Here is a 17,978-nt window from a genome sequence, read left to right as displayed (position 1 = left end):
CGCTTTGAGGACAATACAGTGACACTGACACGGCTGCGTAACAAAGCCTGTGGGCTCTCCTTCTCCGTGGCCAACGTGAGTAAAACATTCAAACGTGTTAACCCTCGCAAGGCTGCCGGCCCAGACGGCATCCAAAGCCGTGTCCTCAGCATGTGCAGACCAGCTGGCTGGAGTGTTTATGGTCATATTAAATCTCTCCCTATCTCAGTCTGCTGTGCCCACATGCTTCAAGAGGGCCACCATTGTTCCTGTTCCCAAGAAAGCAAAGGTAACTGAACTAAATGACTATCGTCCCGTTGCACTCACTTCTGTCATCATGAAGTGCTTTGAGAGACTAGTCAAGGATCATATCGCCTCCACCCTACCTGACACCCTAGACCCTCTCCAATTTGCTTACCACCCCAAAAGGTCCAATGACGATGCAATCGCCAACACACTGCACACTGCCCTATCCCATCTGGGATAGGGCAGAATGCTGTTCGTTGGCTACAGTTCAGCATTTAACACAATAGTACCCCCCAAACTCATCATTAAGCTCCAGACTCTGGGTCTCGACTTCGCCCTGTGCAACTGGGTCCTGGACTTTCTGACAGGCCGCCCCCAGGTGGTGAAGGTAGGAAACAACATCTCCACCCCGCTGAATCTCAACACTGGGGCCCCATAAGGGTGCGTTCTCAGCCCTCTCCTGTACTCCCTGTTCACCCATGACTGCGTGGCCATGCACGCCTCCAACTCAATCATCAAGTTTGAAGACGACACTACAGTGGTAGGCTTGATTACCAACAATGACGAGACGGCCTACAGGGAGGAGGTGAGAGCACTCGGAGTGTTGTGTCAGGAAAACAACCTCACCCAACGTCAACAAAACAAAGGAGATGATCGTGGACTTCAGGAAACAGCAGAGGGAGCACCCCCCATCCACATCGACAGCACAGTAGAGGAGAAGGTGGAAAGTTTTAAGTATTTGAGATTCTTCAAAGTAGCCACCCTTTGCCTTGATGACAGCTTTGCACACTCTTGGCATTCGCTCAACCAGCTTCTTGAGGAATGTTTTTCCAACAGTCCTTGAAGGAGTTCCCACATATGCTGAGCACTTATTGGCTGCTTTTCCTTCACTGTACGGTCCAACTCATCCCAAACTATCTCTATTGGGTTGAGGTCAGGTGATTGTGGAGGCCATGTCATCTGATGCAGCACCCCAACCCGTTGCTGACAGGTGTATAAAATTGAGCACACAGTCATGTAATCTCCATAGACAAACATTGGCAGTATAATGCCTTTACTGAGGAGCTCAGTGACTTTCAACATGCCACCGTCATACACTCTAAAAAGAAAAGGTTCCTGGAGTATCCTTTAGGGGTTCTTCAAATTGAAACTGTGTGGGAACCCCTATATGTTCTTCAAATAACCCCTTTTAATGGATCCTCAAAGAACCTTTTGAAGAACCTTTTGGGTTTCATTTTTGAACTATCCCATCACCTATTATTATTAATATGCATAACAATAACACAATATTTTAGTTGTCAGTGTTTATTATGATTTTTGGCAAAGAAAAATACAAATATGAGGTAAACTCGCAGCAGAGCCCCAAGTCCAGTGGGTTTATCCTCTGCCGTGTTAATGTTAATGTGTTGATGTTCTCCGTATCCACAGCCAGAATGATTTTGCAGTGCATGGTGATCGAACAGATTTCCTGTTATATTCATCAGAGGTGTAGGGAGGGTGAAGTCTGTGAATCCCAAAAATAGTAATTAGACAGATTATTAACAAAACATGCACACAACAGTATTCATACCTTGGTTTTTGTTGTGAATGTGAATGAAAGAAACAGTTTTGATAATGGTTTTCATACACATACCTTGTCCATAATGTAGAGGCCTATGGGATATTCATTGATGAGGTAAGGAAGGAGGATGGTAAATGTGATCTGCATAACATACCAATTTACATATGTATGCCTCCTTGTCAGTTCAGTCATCTGCACCCAATACAGCTACAGCTAGCCTTCAACATATTCTTATAGCCTACATATTCTTACCTCTTTGATTGATATCCATTGAATTGTGTCCATTTTCTGTAATAGAAAGATTTGCACAAACATGAAAAGAAAGAGGGTATCATCGTAAAACAATATGAATTTAGATCATACAAGGGACAAACCTTACCTTAAATTGAGGAGATCTTTACATTTTTACAGTTAAGTGCCTGCACCTGCTGTCCATTCAAATCCAAATGTTTCAGTTGGGCAGTTAGGTTCCTACAAGAACCCCCACCAACTAAGGAGGTTCCTCGATGAACCCCACCACCTATGAGGTTCTTGGAAGAATCTTTTGGGGCCATTTTCAATGCCAAGAACTTTGAGGATCTTAGAAGAACCCTTATTGAACCCCTCATTTTTAGAGTGAGAATGTCACCTTTCCAACAGGTCAGTTAGTCATGTCATGTTTTGTCATTGATCATCATGTCTTGTCCCTGTGCTTCCCTCTGCTGGTCTTATTAGGTTCTTTCCCTCTTTCTATCCCTCTCTCTCCCCCTCCCTCTCTCCCTCTCTCGCATCTTCTCTCTATCGTTCCGTTCCTGCTCCCAGCTGTTTCTCATTCTCCTAAACTACCTCATTTACTCTTTCACACCTGTCCCCTATTTTGCCCTCTGATTAGAGTCCCTATTTCTCCCTCTGTTTTCCGCTTCTGTCCTTGTCGGATTCTTGTTTGATGTTTGCTGTCCTGTGTCCTTGTTCCGCCCTGTCGTGTTTTTGCCTTCTTCAGATGCTGCGTGTGAGCAGGTGTCTATGTCAGCTACGGCCTGTGCCTTCCTGAAGCGACCTGCAGTCTGTGGTCGCGTCTCCAGTCGTTCCTTCTTACTGACGAGAGGATTTCAGTTTCCTGTTTTGGATTAACCTATGATATTATCCAGGAGTTTCTTTGTTTGTTTAAGACTGGAATAAAACTCTGTTTCTATTAAGTCGCTTTTGGGTCCTCATTCACCAGCATAACAGAAGAATCCGACCAAGAATGGACCCAGCGACTACGGATCTCGCAACACTGCCGTCGAGATCCAGGGAGCAATGCTCGGCCGACACGAGCAGGAATTGTCTGCTGCTCGTCATGCCGTTGAGACCCTGGCCGCTCACGTCTCCGATCTCTCAGGACAGTTTCAGAGTCTTCGTCTCGTGCCACCAGCTCTTCCTGGTCTTTCCGAGTCTCCGGAACCTAGGGTTAATAACCCACCATGTTACTCTGGGCAGCCCACTGAGTGTCGCTCCTTTCTCACCCAGTGTGATATTGTGTTCTCTCTTCCAGCCAACACATACTCAAGAGAGAGAGCTCGGATCGCTTACGTCATATCACTCCTTACTGGTCGGGCTCGGGAGTGGGCACAGCTATCTGGGAGGCAAGGGCTGAGTGTTCTAACGTTTATCAGAACTTTAAAGAGGAGATGATACGGGTTTTGATCGTTCAGTTTTTGGGAAGGAGGCTTCCAGGCCCTGGCTTCCCTATGTCAAGGTGATCGATCCATAACGGATTACTCTATAGAGTTTCGCACTCTTGCTGCATCCAGTGACTGGAACGAGCCGGCGTTCTCGCTCGTTTTCTGGAGGGACTCCACGCTGAGGTTAAGGATGAGATTCTCTCCCGGGAGGTTCCTTCCAGCGTGGACTCTTTGATTGCACTCGCCATCCGCATAGAACGACGGGTAGATCTTCGTCACCGAGCTCGTGGAAGAGAGCTCGCGTTAACGGTGTTTCCCCTCTCCGCATCTCAACCATCTTCTCCACCCGGCTCAGAGACTGAGCCATGCAGCTGGGAGGTATTCGCATCTCGACTAAGGAGAGGGAACGGAGAATCACCAACCGCCTTTGCCTCTATTGCGTTCTGCTGGACATTTTGTCATGTCATGTCCAGTAAAAGCCAGAGCTCATCAGTAAGCGGAGGGCTACTGGTGAGCGCTACTACTCAGGTCTCTCCATCAAATCCTGTACTACCTTGTCGGTCCATCTACGCGGACCGGTTCGGCTGCTTCCTGCAGTGCCTTGATAGACTCTGGGGCTGAGGGTTGTTTTATGGACGAAGCATGGGCTCGGAAACATGACATTCCTCTCAGACAGTTAGGGAAGCCCACGCCCATGTTCGCCTTAGATGGTAGTCTTCTCCCCAGTATCAGATGTGAGACACTACTTTAACCCTCACAGTATCTGGTAACCACAGTGAGACCATTTCCTTTTTGATTTTTCGTTCACCTTTTACACCTGTTGTTTTGGGTCATCCCTGGCTAGTATGTCATAATCCTTCTATTAATTGGTCTAGTAATTCTATCCTATCCTGGAACGTTTCTTGTCATGTGAAGTGTTTAATGTCTGCTATCCCTCCTGTTTCTTCTGTCCCCTCTACTCAGGAGGAACCTGGTGATTTGACAGGAGTGCCGGAGGAATATCATGATCTGCGCACGGTCTTCAGTCGGTCCAGAGCCAGCTCTCTTCCTCCTCACCGGTCGTATGATTGTTGTATTGATCTCCTTCCGGGGACCACTCCCCCTCGGGGTAGACTATACTCTCTGTCGGCTCCCGAACGTAAGGCTCTCGAGGATTATCTGTCTGTTTCTCTCGACGCCGGTAACCGTGGTGCTTCTTCCTCTCCCGCCGGAGCGGGTTTTTCTTTGTTAAGAAGAAGGACGGTACTCTGCGCCCCTGCGTGGATTATCGAGGGCTGAATGACATAACGGTTAGAATCGTTATCCGCTTCCCCTTATGTCGTCAGCCTTCGAGATTTTGCAGGGAGCCAGGTTCTTTACTAAGTTGGACCTTCGTAACGCTTACCATCTCGTACGCATCAGAGAGGGGGACGAGTGGAAAACGGCGTTTAACACTCCGTTAGGGCATTTTGAATACCGGGTTCTGCCGTTCGGTCTCGCTAATGCTCCAGCTGTCTTTCAGGCATTAGTTAATGATGTACTGAGAGACATGCTGAACATCTTTGTTTTCGTTTACCTTGACGATATCCTGATTTTTTCACCGTCACTCGAGATTCATGTTCAGCACGTTCGACGTGTACTCCAGCGCCTTTTAGAGAATTGTCTCTACGTGAAGGCTGAGAAGTGCGCCTTTCATGTCTCCTCTGTCACATTTCTCGGTTCTGTTATTTCCGCTGAAGGCATTCAGATGGATCCCGCTAAGGTCCAGGCTGTCAGCGATTGCCCGTTCCTAAGTCACGTGTCGAGTTGCAGCGCTTTCTCGGTTTCGCTAATTTCTATCGGCTTTCATTCGTAATTTCGGTCAAGTGGCTGCCCCTCTCACAGCTCTGACTTCTGTCAAGACTTGCTTTAAGTGGTCCGGTTCCGCCCAGGGAGCTTTTGATCTCCTCAAGAAGCGTTTTACATCCGCCCCTATCCTTGTTACTCCTGACGTCACTAAACAATTCATTGTCGAGGTTGACGCTTCAGAGGTGGGCGTGGGAGCCATTCTGTCTCAGCGCTTCCATTCTGACGATAAGGTCCATCCTTGCGCTTACTTTTCTCATCGCCTGTCGCCATCGGAACGCAACTATGATGTGGGTAACCGCGAACTGCTCGCCATCCGCTTAGCCATAGGCGAATGGCGACAGTGGTTGGAGGGGGCGACCGTCCCTTTTGTCGTTTGGACTGACCATAAGAACCTTGAGTACATCCGTTCTGCCAAACGACTTAATGCACGTCAAGCTCGTTGGGCGTTGTTTTCGCTCGTTTCGAGTTCGTGATTTCCTATCGCCCGGGAAATAAGAACACCAAGCCTGATGCCTTATCCCGTCTCTTTAGTTCTTCTGTGGCTACTACCGACCCCGAGGGGATTCTCCCTGAAGGGCGTGTTGTCGGGTTGACTGTCTGGGGAATTGAGAGACAGGTAAAGCAAGCACTCACTCACACTGCGTCGCCGCGCGCTTGTCCTAGTAACCTTCTGTTCGTTCCTGTCTCTACTCGTCTGGCTGTTCTTCAGTGGGCTCACTCTGCAAGTTAGCTGGCCACCCCGGCGTTCGGGGTACGCTTGCTTCTATTCGCCAGCGGTTTTGGTGGCCTACTCAGGAGCGGGACACGCGCCGTTTCGTGGCTGCTTGTTCGGACTGCGCGCAGACTAAGTCAGGTAACTCTCCTCTGCGGTCGTCTCAGACCGCTTCCCATTCCTTCTCGACCATGGTCCACATCGCCTTAGACTTTATTACCGGTCTGCCTTCGTCTGCGGGGAAGACTGTGATTCTTACGGTTATCGATAGGTTCTCTAAGGCGGCACATTTCATTCCCCTCGTTAAGCTTCCTTCCGCTAAGGAGACGGCACAAATCATCATTGAGAATGTGTTCAGAATTCATGGCCTCCCGTTAGACGCCGTTTCAGACAGAGGCCCGCAATTCACGTCACAGTTTGTGAGGGAGTTCTGTCGTTTGATTGGTGCTTCCGTCAGTCTCTCTTCCGGGTTTCATCCCCAGTCTAACGGTCAAGCAGAAAGGGCCAATCAGTCGATTGGTCGCATATTACGCAGCTTTCGTTTCGAAACCCTGCGTCTTGGCAGAACAGCTCCCCTGGGCTGAGTACGCTCACAACTCGCTTCCTTCGTCTGCTACCGGGCTATCTCCGTTTCAGAGTAGTCTTGGGTACCAGCCTCCTCTGTTCTCGTCCCAGCTCGCCGAGTCCAGCGTTCCCTCCGCTCAGGCTTTTGTCCAACGTTGTGAGCGCACCTGGAGGAGGGTCAGGTCTGCACTTTGCCGTTACAGGGCGCAGACTGTGATAGCCGCCAATAAACGTAGGATTAAGAGTCCTAGGTATTGTCGCGGTCAGAGAGTGTGGCTTTCCACTCGTAACCTCCCCTTACGACAGCTTCTCGCAAGTTGACTCCGCGGTTCATTGGTCCGTTCCGTGTCTCTCAGGTCGTCATCCTGTCGCTGTGCGACTGCTTCTTCCGCGACATCTTCGTCGCGTCCACCCTGTCTTCCATGTCTCCCGTGTCAAGCCTTTTCTTCGCGCCCCCGTTCGTCTTCCCTCCCCCCCCCCGTCCTTGTCGAGGGCGCACCTATTTACAAGGTACGGAAGATCATGGACATGCGTTCTCGGGACGTGGTCACCAGTACTTAGTAGATTGGGAGGGTTACGGTCCTGAGGAGAGGAGTTGGGTTCCATCTCGGGACGTGCTGGACCGTTCGTTGATTGATGATTTCCTTCGTTGCCGCCAGGGTTCCTCCTCGAGTGCGCCAGGAGGCGCTCGGTGAGTGGGGGGGTACTGTCATGTTTTGTCATTGATCATCATGTCTTGTCCCTGTGCTTCCCTCTGCTGGTCTTATTAGGTTCTTTCCCTCTTTCTATCCCTCTCTCTCCCTCTCTCCCTCTCTCCCTCTCTCGCTCTCTCTCTCTATCGTTCCGTTCCTGCTCCCAGCTGTTTTCTATTCTCCTAAACTACCTCATTTACTCTTTCACACCTGTCCCCTATTTTGCCCTCTGATTAGAGTCCCTATTTCTCCCTCTGTTTTCCGCTTCTGTCCTTGTCGGATTCTTGTTTGATGTTTGCTGTCCTGTGTCCTTGTTCCGCCCTGTCGTGTTTTTGCCTTCTCAGATTGCTGCGTGTGAGCAGGTGTCTATGTCAGCTACGGCCTGTGCCTTCCTGAAGCGACCTGCAGTCTGTGGTCGCGTCTCCAGTCGTTCCTCTCTACTGACGAGAGGATTTCAGTTTCCTGTTTTGGATTAACCTATGATATTATCCAGGAGTTTCTTTGTTTGTTTAAGACTGGAATAAAGACTCTGTTTCTATTAAGTCGCTTTTGGGTCCTCATTCACCAGCATAACAAGTCAAATGTTTGCCCTGCTAGAACTGCCCCAGTCAACTGTAAGTGCTGTTATTGTGATGTGGAAACGTCTAGGAGCAACAATGGCTCAGCCGCAAGTTGGTAGGCCACACAAGCTCACAGAACAGGACCGCCGAGTGCTGAAGTGCGTAGTGCATACAAAACATCTGTCCTCGGTTGCAACACTCACTACCAAGTTCCAAACTGCCTTTGGAAGCAATGTCAGCATGAAGCTCATCAAGAGCTTCATGAAATGGGTTTCCATGGCCGAGCAGCCGCACACAAGTCTAAGATCACCATGCGCAATGCCAAACGTCTGCTGGAGTGGTGTTAAGCTCGCGGCCATTGGACTCTGGAGCAGTAGAAACGCGTTTTCTGGAGTGATGAATCACGCTTCACCATCCGGCAGGAATAATGGTCTGGGGCTGTTTTATAGGGTTCGGGATAGGCCCCTTAGTTGCAGAGAAGGGAAATCTTAACGCTACAACATACAATGACAATCTAGACAATTCTGTGCTTCCAACTGTGTGGCAACAGTTTGGGGAAGGCCCTTTCCTGCTTCAGCATGACAATGCCCCCGTGCACAAAGAGAGGTCTATGTCAAGATCGGTGTGGAAGAACTGGCCTGTAGAGAGCCGTGACCTCAACCCTATCGAACACCCTTGGGATGAATTGGAACGCCGACTGCGAACCAGGCAAGGCTTAATCGCCAGGCCTAATCGCCCAGATGTCCACATACTTTTGGTCATGTAGTGTATTACTTCAAATAGATTCTGCCGTTCTGTCATTGTGTCATGCGTTACAAATGTCCCCATTTGAAAAGTCATGCTTCAAGCTTTCCAGACTGTGGTTTGTTTGCCATGGCAGCCAAACACTTCAATTCTCGATAAGGGTTAAGAAACAACTAAGAGAACTGTTTTCTTATCTTTTAATGTTGTGCCAAATGGTCCTTTACCAAATGGCTTTTGTTGAGGAACCCATTAAGAATGTCTCTCAGAGTCAGACTAATCTGCCTTTTTGACTGCTGTCCAATATTTCCATTATTTGGTGCCTCTTAAGGCTGCAGGTAGATTTCATTTTGAAGGAGAGATATGGTCTTAAAACACACTGTGATGCCAGAGGAGAATGTTGAGAATTGTGCACTTTTAGTAGGATATGCAATTCATCATATTTGCCCAGAGRTGACCTGTGTGTCACATTGCTCTGAGTGGATGGGATAGGACGTGTGTGATGCATGTGACACATGATGCATGGCTCCGTGCAGGAAAAACACACACAGAGAGGAATACCATTACGCCCATGCCGAGAAGTACTTGGAGGAATGTTTGGAGGAAAAAGGATTTTCCGAAGACTACTCTTGGGATGTGATGCTTGTGTTAATTTCCTCCACAAAAAAGTGACACAAATATTTGTCAAACACCTATTTCTCAGAGGCAATTGACAAGACTATAACTGACTAAATAGACCCAGAAAAAACAGTTGCAACGTTTATGGTCATGTCGCAGCAGTGTGTAGGAAGGAGATGTGGTAAGTGTGCAGGAGGGCATGGAAGGATGGTCAAGTGTTGGTGGATAAAGTTGTGTTTGTTAACTGTAGGGGTGTCCATGTTGCTGGGGATCGGAAGTGTCAGGTGCTAGAGAGACCGATTGAGTGGCCAGAGTCAAAGTAGTGCAGAAAGTGCCGTATGCTGAGGTACTCGGACTCGAGCACAGGGGATTTGGCACTCGATTCGGACTCGAGGTTTAGTRTCTCGAAACAGTCATTCGCTCTCGTTCAAAGTCATTAGCCCATTCTACTTTGAACACCAATGTGGCTGCGGCATCCGTGGAATGTTGATGACAACTTGGATAACGATGGCGATGATGCTGTGAAACTCCTACTACTCTTATACATGTTTGTCATATTTCTGCTGTTGGGAAGAGAATAGGGTGGTATGCAGAACAATATGTTGGTAGGACAAGGTTATGTACGTTTGTGCACATGGCAGTCAGTGATTTCTGTTTACTAGAGGTTAATGAGGCAATGCAAATGTGATGTGACTAAAATGAAAGGGCATTTAGTTGACTAAAATGGCCCACTGTTTTGTAATTTTGACAATAGACTAAATCAGTATTCAACTGACTGACTTATTTAGTCAAAATGACTACGACTAGACTAAATCTAAATGAGGGCCAAAATGAACACTGTCACCCACGCCACATGCACACATGCGCGCACGGATGCACACACACACAGAGAGAGAGAGGAGACAGTGATGCATCACATTAGCCTGTCTAAAGCACTGCTTTTTTCAGCTTTTTTCCTCGGGGACAATCGCTCTCCCATCCATCTGAAATTGTGCCCATTTGGGCCAGCTCCTTCATAAGGCCTGAGGGCTGAGATCGATATTTCAAGGGCCCCTGAGGGGAGCAGGTGGATCTTAGTCCAGCAGGCTTTATTTATGTGTTCATTCACAACACATGCTCTGCTCCTGTCTGTGGCTGTTAAAGGACAGACCAGGACAGACCAGGACAGACCAGGACAGGCCAAGAGTGACTGGTGGCCACAGCAGAGCCCCACCAGCTCCTCACTACACTATATTACTGGTGGTCACAGCAGAGCCCCACCAGCTCCTCACTACACTATATTACTGGTGGTCACAGCAGAGCCCCACCAGCTCCTCACTACACTACATTACTGGTGGTCACAGCAGAGCTCCAGCAGCTCCTCTCTACACTATATTACTGGTGGCTTGGGTGATATACCGTATACCGGGGTATTTTCAAATACCAACTGTATGATTTTCAATACTGTTCCCAAAATTTTGGGGGTTGGGGGCACCCCTGGCTCGCTGGGGCTGCGGTATTACGCCGCTGCTTATAACTAAGTGAAGTACAACTACAAGAAATCTGAGATGTGTCAAATAAATTATATCCAGCTCAGGGATCCAGCTATGCATTTGGTTTGCTAACTTGCTAGCTAAGTGGCTAGATTTCAAGATCAAGCTTCTTGGTTACAGAAGAGGCATTCAATCCCCTCCTGGATCAAGATCCCTGTTGCCTTAATTGTTTGGTGCGTAAAAAAAGTGTATATATATATATATATATATATATACCAGTCCAAAGTTTGGACACACCTACTCATTGAAGGGTTTTTCTTTATTTGTAATATTTTCTACATTGTAGAATAATAGTGAAGACATCAAAACTATGAAATAACAAATGGAATCATATAGTAACCAAAAAAGTGTTAAACTAATTTTTCAAAGTAGCATTCTCTCAACCAGCTTCATGAGGTAGTCACCTGGAATGCATTTCAATTAACAGGTGTGCCTTGTTAAAAGTTCATTTGTGGAATTTCTTTCCTTCTCAATGCATTTGAGCCAATCAGTTTTATGACAAGGTAGGGTTGGTATACAGAAGATGGCCCTATTTGGTAAAAGACCAAGTCCATATTATGGCAAGAACAGCTCAAAAAAGCAAAGAGAAACGAAGATCAGTCCATCTGGAATGAAAACGGAAACACAGTGGGACAGGACAGCAGGTGTCAGAGGTAAAGATGTGGAGCGAGAGAGGGAGAGAAAGGGAGGAGTCCATCGACGTAAGAGCCTCTCTCATCGCCTCCTTCTCAAAACCCATTGGAGAAGAAGGCAGAAGGGAGGGACCTACCCACTGGGCACACACTGGTTGAATCAACATTGTTTCTACGTCATTTCAATGAAATTAATATAGACGTTGAAATTAATGATAGACGTTGAATTGACGTCTGTGCCCAGAGGGTATGGCTTTCTCATAAAATGGGTTTTGTGAAAAAGACGAGGAGAGAAGGACGTATGTGAAATTTGCAGTTTGACATGTGAAAATCACATTTTCAAACGTGAACTAGATGTAAATTTAATGTGAAACCATATTTTGACATTTTTAGTTCACATGTTAACACCACCTTTTCAAGGGAAGAGAATTAAAACAATTCACCTCACATGAATGGCAGATGATTTTTACGATACACAAATATAAAGACTGTTCAATAAATCCCTTGTAATCTCTCCTGGCATACCAAACACCACTAGTAGGATGAATCGTACTTCTCCTGTATGACTATGCTCCAGAGCACATGTTTTAGTAAAGGCAAGTCCACTTAGTGTTTCTACGTACCTGAAGGGACAAACAAACATATGCTTTAGATGAAGAGAACATCGCCAGGGACATTGTCTGGTAGAAGCTGAATGTGGCAGGAGGACTCAGGAGACGTTCCAGTAATGGATGAAATATGAGCTTTCCTTTTTTATTGCAGGAGTGTAATCACTGTTTCTCTGGTATTAGTCATGAAATGCTCCTCTGCTTTTATCTTCTCAATCCAAATGATTCGCTCTTACTGGAAAACTAATGATAGAAACATCATAAACCCACATTCAATATATGAAGTCCACTATTCACTCTGTGTGTGTGTGTGCTTGCGTGCCTTTTTGCGTGTCTGTCCGTGTGTCGAGGGAAGGGCAGATCTATTATCTCTTGTGTGTAACTGATTTGGTTGCCAGAGCAACCGGTCCTAGCTAGAGAGGCATGTTGTTTAATTAAGGTGCGGTGTAATGAACGCAGAGGAGAAGAGAACAAACCTCCATCAAACAGCCCTGCCTCTCAGAGCGGCAGGCTTCACTCTCTCCCTCTCCCGCTCTCTCTCTCTCTCGCTTTCTTTCTCCCAGTCCAAGCATAGGCGGGGGAGGGGCACCGTGCCACAGAGGGAGGAAGGGAGGGAGGGAGAGAGGAGGAGGGTGCCAACACAAGAGTTTTGAGAGAGAGAACGAATGGATGAGAGATCTAGAGAGAGAGCGCTAGAAAGGGAGGAAAAAGAGGGCCAGCCTAGCAGCGCGGAAGTTGGTGTGACAGGCCCAGAGAGGCTCCGCTTGTCGCAGCGTATGTGTAAACAGTCAGAGGCGAGAGAGTGAGAGTGATCAGACGGAGGAGAGAGAGAGAGAGAGAGAGAGAGAGAGGAGAGTGATCAGACGAGGAGAGAGAGAGAGAGAAGAGGAGAGAGAGGAGGAGAGAGAGAGTCGAGTCTTAGCCATCTGCTTTGACTGGTCTCTGATATATATCTGGGAGAAAGACTGCGTACAGCTGACACAGAGTGAGTAACTACTTATTTCTTGTTTCGTCATGTTTGCTCTGATAGTACCTACCGCCTTTACTATATGCCCACTAATTTCATTCTGTAGCATAATATATAGGTTGGATTTGTTTTTGCAATCTGTGCTGTGTTGTTGTGGTGGGGGGTGAAGCTGCAGTGGCTTAGTGCTGCCTGTAAACTGATATGCAGGAGGTTTACATAGAGGCACGCAGCGAGCAAGCAGGCAGCAGGCAGGCAGGTGGCAGGCAGCAGGCAGGTGCACAGAGCATACAGTATGTATGTGGCATGCTTTTGTTCTGTTGAACAGCTCGTAATGAGGAGGAAAGAGGAGAGTTCCCCGCTGCTCTGATGAGATGTTTTTGTTATTTAGCTATGTGCTCTGGCAGTGTGGAGTGCTGCACGGTACGGTGTGTTTCCTCCTGCCTATTCTCTGTCATGGGGAAATAATTATTCATCTATATTAGAACTATGCACACTTGTACACAGAACACACACATACTCTATACAGTTGACCATTTCATTCCACTCTTCTGATAGACCCCTTACCAGACATGCTTAATTCAATTCCTCCACAACCACCAGCACTCTTCCTTCTCATTGTTCCTCTCCTCAGGAGTCATATGTGTCTGCTAGCTGGTTGTGTGCGTGCTTGTTGGTGGTTTCTGGGCTCCCACACCCGTCCAGCCACAGTGTGTGTGTCTGGGCTCCCACACCCGTCCATCCACAGTGTGTGTGTCGGCTCCCACACCCCATCCATCCACAGTGTGTGTGTCTGGGCTCCCACACCCCCGTCCATCCACAGTTGTAGTGTCTGGGCTCCACACCCCGTCCATCCACAGTGTGTGTGTCTGGGCTCCCACAACCCCGTCCATCCCACAGTGTGTTGTGTGTCTGGCTCCCACACCCCGTCCATCCACGGTGAGTGTGTCTGGCCCCACACCCTGCCACCAAGTTGTGTGTGTGTGTCTGGCTCCCACACTCCGTCATCCACAGTGTTGTGTGTGTGTCTGGGCTCCCACACTCCGTCATCCACAGGTGTGTGTCTGAGGCTCCCACACCCCGTCCATCCACAGTGTGTGTGTCTGGGCTCCCACACCCCGTCCATCCACAGTGTGTGTGTCTGGGCTCCCACACTCCGTCCATCCACAGTGTGTGTGTCTGGGCTCCCACACCCCGTCCATCCACAGTGTGTGTGTCTGGGCTCCCACACCCCGTTCATCCACAGTGTGTGTCTGAGCTCCCACACCCCGTCCATCCACAGTGTGTGTGTCTGAGCTCCCACACCCCGTCCATCCACAGTGTGTGTGTCTGAGCTCCCACACCCCGTCCATCCACAGTATGTGTGTCTGGGCGGTTGATCTCTCATAGGACAGACTAGAGCTGCTTGCCTGGCCTCATTGAATTCCACTGAAGACACACTGGTGTCAACTTCATCTCCTCAAGAGACTCACTGCTGTCTGTCAGGAAGGTCTCTCTTTCTCTGTAAGATGAAGAGAGCAGCTCTCCCAGTCAGTCAGTCAGTCAGTCAGACACAGCAGACGTGATAATGACTTTACCAACAGGTATATCTCCACACATACTGTAGTGTGGCTGATTTAATAGTCCTTGTTTACATTATTTAATAGCTCCTTAACATGGACAAAGACAGTGGCTAATTAAACATTGATTAGCTTTTAACAAGAGGGGGGGAATTCAATTTCTTATTTCTGCTTAAATCTCTGCATGGGCTGTGCTTGATGACTTAACCTATGGGATAGTGAATCTGTCTGTACAGGAACATCCGTGCCTCCGTGCTACAATGGAGAGAACTGCTACAGCACCACGTGAGAGGGGGTTCACTCCAACGTCTGTCAGGAGGAATGAAAGACCGAGAGGGAGAGTGCTGTTTACACACACACCTCCAGACTAACAGCAGTGTTGATATCCGCGTGTGTTTTTACAGTCTTACTGTAGGAGTTCTATGTCAGATTAGAATTGTCATATGATGTGTCAGTTCCAAAACCACCAGCGATCATTTTCAGATCTGCTGGTCCTATATGTTTGACGTGTCTGTTGATAAAAGATGACTGATGCAGTTTGTACAGTACTGTGCCTATATGTGCGTATCCATTTATTGTAATAGACTTGACCCACTGGGCACGCCACGTCATTTCAACGTGGGTAGTATTTGGTTGATTACGTTGATCAATGAGATTACAACCTATTTTCACCCACTCAAAAAAGAGAGTCAAAAATGTGTTACATTCCCAATGTATTCTCACTGTGCTTTAAATCATCTAAAACCACAACCAAATTCCAGTGAAAAAGCAATATGTCAGATTTCTGGTTTAGTTGTCACCTAAATGTAACATCCCTGCGGTTTCAACCATTTAAAAGCACAGCAAAGTTCAAATATTTAGATTTTGTTTATTTATACAACTTAATGTGTTATCACTGTGCTTCATCAACTAGCACTACCACATTTCCTGGATTGTAATTGAGACTATTTAAGTACGTGGTGCCAGTGGTCAATGCCGTTTGAGATTTTGCATAGATTATTATAGGAATTGTCTCCACAGCCCTGCAACATTTGCATGCTTTCTATGATTACATAAGTAGGCGTTTATTGTTACAGTGACCTGTATTGTGTTTGGTTTACAACGCAACCAAATATGAAGATTTAAAGGAGACGTATCTACTTTGTATCCACTGAAGATGCTATTTCCATCGCTATTCACATGGCCGTAACACATCTGGACAAGAGGAACACCTATGTGAGAATGCTGTTCATTGACCTCAGTTCAGCATTCAACACTATTGTTCCCTACAAGCTCGACACCAAGTTCAGAGCCCTGGGTCTGGTCACCTCCCTCACCTACCGCTGCACCATCGAGAGCTTCCTGACCAGGGGCCCTCCAGCAGGTGGGGAAGACGGACCAGTACATCACTGGGACCTGGGCCCTCCAGTGGGTGGTGAAGACAGCCCAGTACATCACTGGGACCGTGCTCCCACCCATCTAGGACACCTACTGGAAACGGTGCCTGAGGAAGTCCTGCAGCATCATCAAGGACCCCACACACCAGCCACGAGCTGTTCTCTTCCTTACCGTTGGGTAAGGTTTGACACCAATAGGCTCAGAGACAGTTGGACAATGTATACCATGCGTATCCCATACATACGACTAATAAAACATGAAACTTAGGGATTAATATTGTCCCGAAAATCGGCCAAATTCAATACCGGGAATAATTAATAATTCAAGTCGGAAATGCCCATTTAATGCCTTTAAAACCAAGATATGGTCACGATGCCAGAGTTCTCCCCAAATTAGAGGGGCGTTGCACCACCTTGTCTGCTTGGCTGCACCACTATGTAAAGATTTTAGAGTTAATGAAACTGATATTTAATAATGATAGAATAACTATCTTTGATCACCAATGATCGCCGTTCATAAATTCTGAGCATTATCATGTTCCTCAATTTATTAGCGCATTTCAGCAGTAGCAGTAGGCTATCTGGACACAGAACGCTCTCAGGACACACCGAGCGCAATGTTGTCAAATCGTACAAACTTGRTGATGACAGTCAAACAAATGTCAAATGACCAAAGTTGCTAAGCTTGCTAGATAACATCCTTCAACGAATGACAGAAATATCCCCTATATTTGGCAAAATCGAGTTGATGATTATACAGATAGCAGATCAGTTCATGAATAACGAAGAATAAAAAGTGGAAATATACTGAACAAAAATATAAAGGCAACATGCAACAATTTCAAAGATTTTGCTGAGTTACAGTTCATATAAGGAAATCAGTAAATTTAAATAAATTCATTAGGCCCTTATCTATGGATTTCCCATGACTGGGCAGGGGCACAACCATGGGTGGGCCTGGGAGGACATAGGCCCACCTACTTGGGAGCCAGGCCCACCCAATGGGGAGCCAGGCCCAGCCAATCAAAATGTGTTTTTCCCCACAAAAGGGCTTTATTACAGACAGAAATACTCCTCAGCATCCCGGTCCCTCTCCTCTCAGACGATCCCGCAGGTGAAGAAGCCGGATGTGGAGGTCCTGGGCTGGCGTGGCTACACGTGGTCTGCGGTTGTGAAGCCGGTTGGACGTACTGGCAACAGCTCTGGTGGATATTCCTGCAGTCAGCATGCCAATTGCATGCTCCCTCAAAACTTGAGACGTCTGTGGCAWTGTGTTGTGTGACAAAATTGCACATTTTAGAGTGGTCTTTTATTGTTCCCATCACCTGTGTAATGATCATGCTGTTTAATAAGCTTCTTGATATGCCACACCTGTCAGGTGGATGGATTATCTCGGCAAAGGGGAAATGCTCACTAACAGTGGTGTAAACAAATTTGTGCACAAAATTTGAGGGAAATGCGTATGGAACATTTCTTGGATATTTTATTTCAGCTCATGAAACATTGGACCAACACATTACATGTTGCGTTTATACTTTTGTTCAGTATTTTTTCAGTGTTGCTGACACAGCGTCTCCTGGTTTTGCTATTGAATGTATCTGACTGTAACATTTATAGGTCCCCAAGGTTAGCCCTCGCAGCATTGTGAATGTTGTACATCCGGCAGCTTGGACTCTAGTCTATTTCAGTTCCTACAGTCAATCAATCCTGCTTGCTGATTCATGTTGAACACCACTACACGTTGTATTTTCATTAGTACATTGATTGCCATTAGCATATTGATTGCCATGCCAACAAATTAAACCTCCCCTAGTGAATTGACTGATTAATCACGAAAGTTTGATTACAGTTAGGCTACATTCGATGGACCACTACTGTCTACACTGTATTGGTATTGATTAAGGCATTGATGCTGCCTTGAGGTGTTTGTGGCTCAATGTCTCACACACCTATGGCATGGCTAGTGGTTTCAGAGAGAGAGCAGATTATTTCAGAGAGGATACAGTAGTGCTCAGGAGTGCAACACCCACATTGTGTGGCAGGCAGGCAGGCAGTTTCCTGGGTTGGAGACTGTGAGTAGAGAGATGTGTGGCAGGGAGGGTGGCAGGCAGACAGAGATGTGTGGCAGAGAAGGTGGCAGGCAGGCAGTTTCCTGGGTTGGAGA

The 17,978-nt window shown here is 47.2% G+C and overlaps 2 long non-coding RNA genes across 2 annotated transcripts in view; one reads left to right on the top strand and one right to left on the bottom strand.

Moving 5' to 3' along the window:
* Window positions 1-17,978, top strand: part of LOC111976495 (uncharacterized) — a 52,441-nt gene that overhangs the window by 31,255 nt on the left and 3,208 nt on the right. The gene's annotated exons all lie outside the window — the stretch shown is intronic.
* Window positions 1,526-12,259, bottom strand: LOC139029086 (uncharacterized). Its single transcript, XR_011481351.1, has 4 exons — window positions 11,931-12,259; window positions 2,039-2,074; window positions 1,859-1,927; window positions 1,526-1,729 (listed from the first exon to the last, which is right to left on the bottom strand). It is a non-coding gene; the product is annotated as an uncharacterized lncRNA (long non-coding RNA).

This window comes from Salvelinus sp. IW2-2015, linkage group LG17 (genome assembly GCF_002910315.2).
Source record: "Salvelinus sp. IW2-2015 linkage group LG17, ASM291031v2, whole genome shotgun sequence".
Classification (NCBI taxonomy): domain Eukaryota; kingdom Metazoa; phylum Chordata; class Actinopteri; order Salmoniformes; family Salmonidae; genus Salvelinus; species Salvelinus sp. IW2-2015.
Note: the sequence above shows the minus strand (reverse complement) of the source record. Positions and strands in the feature narration are given on the sequence as shown.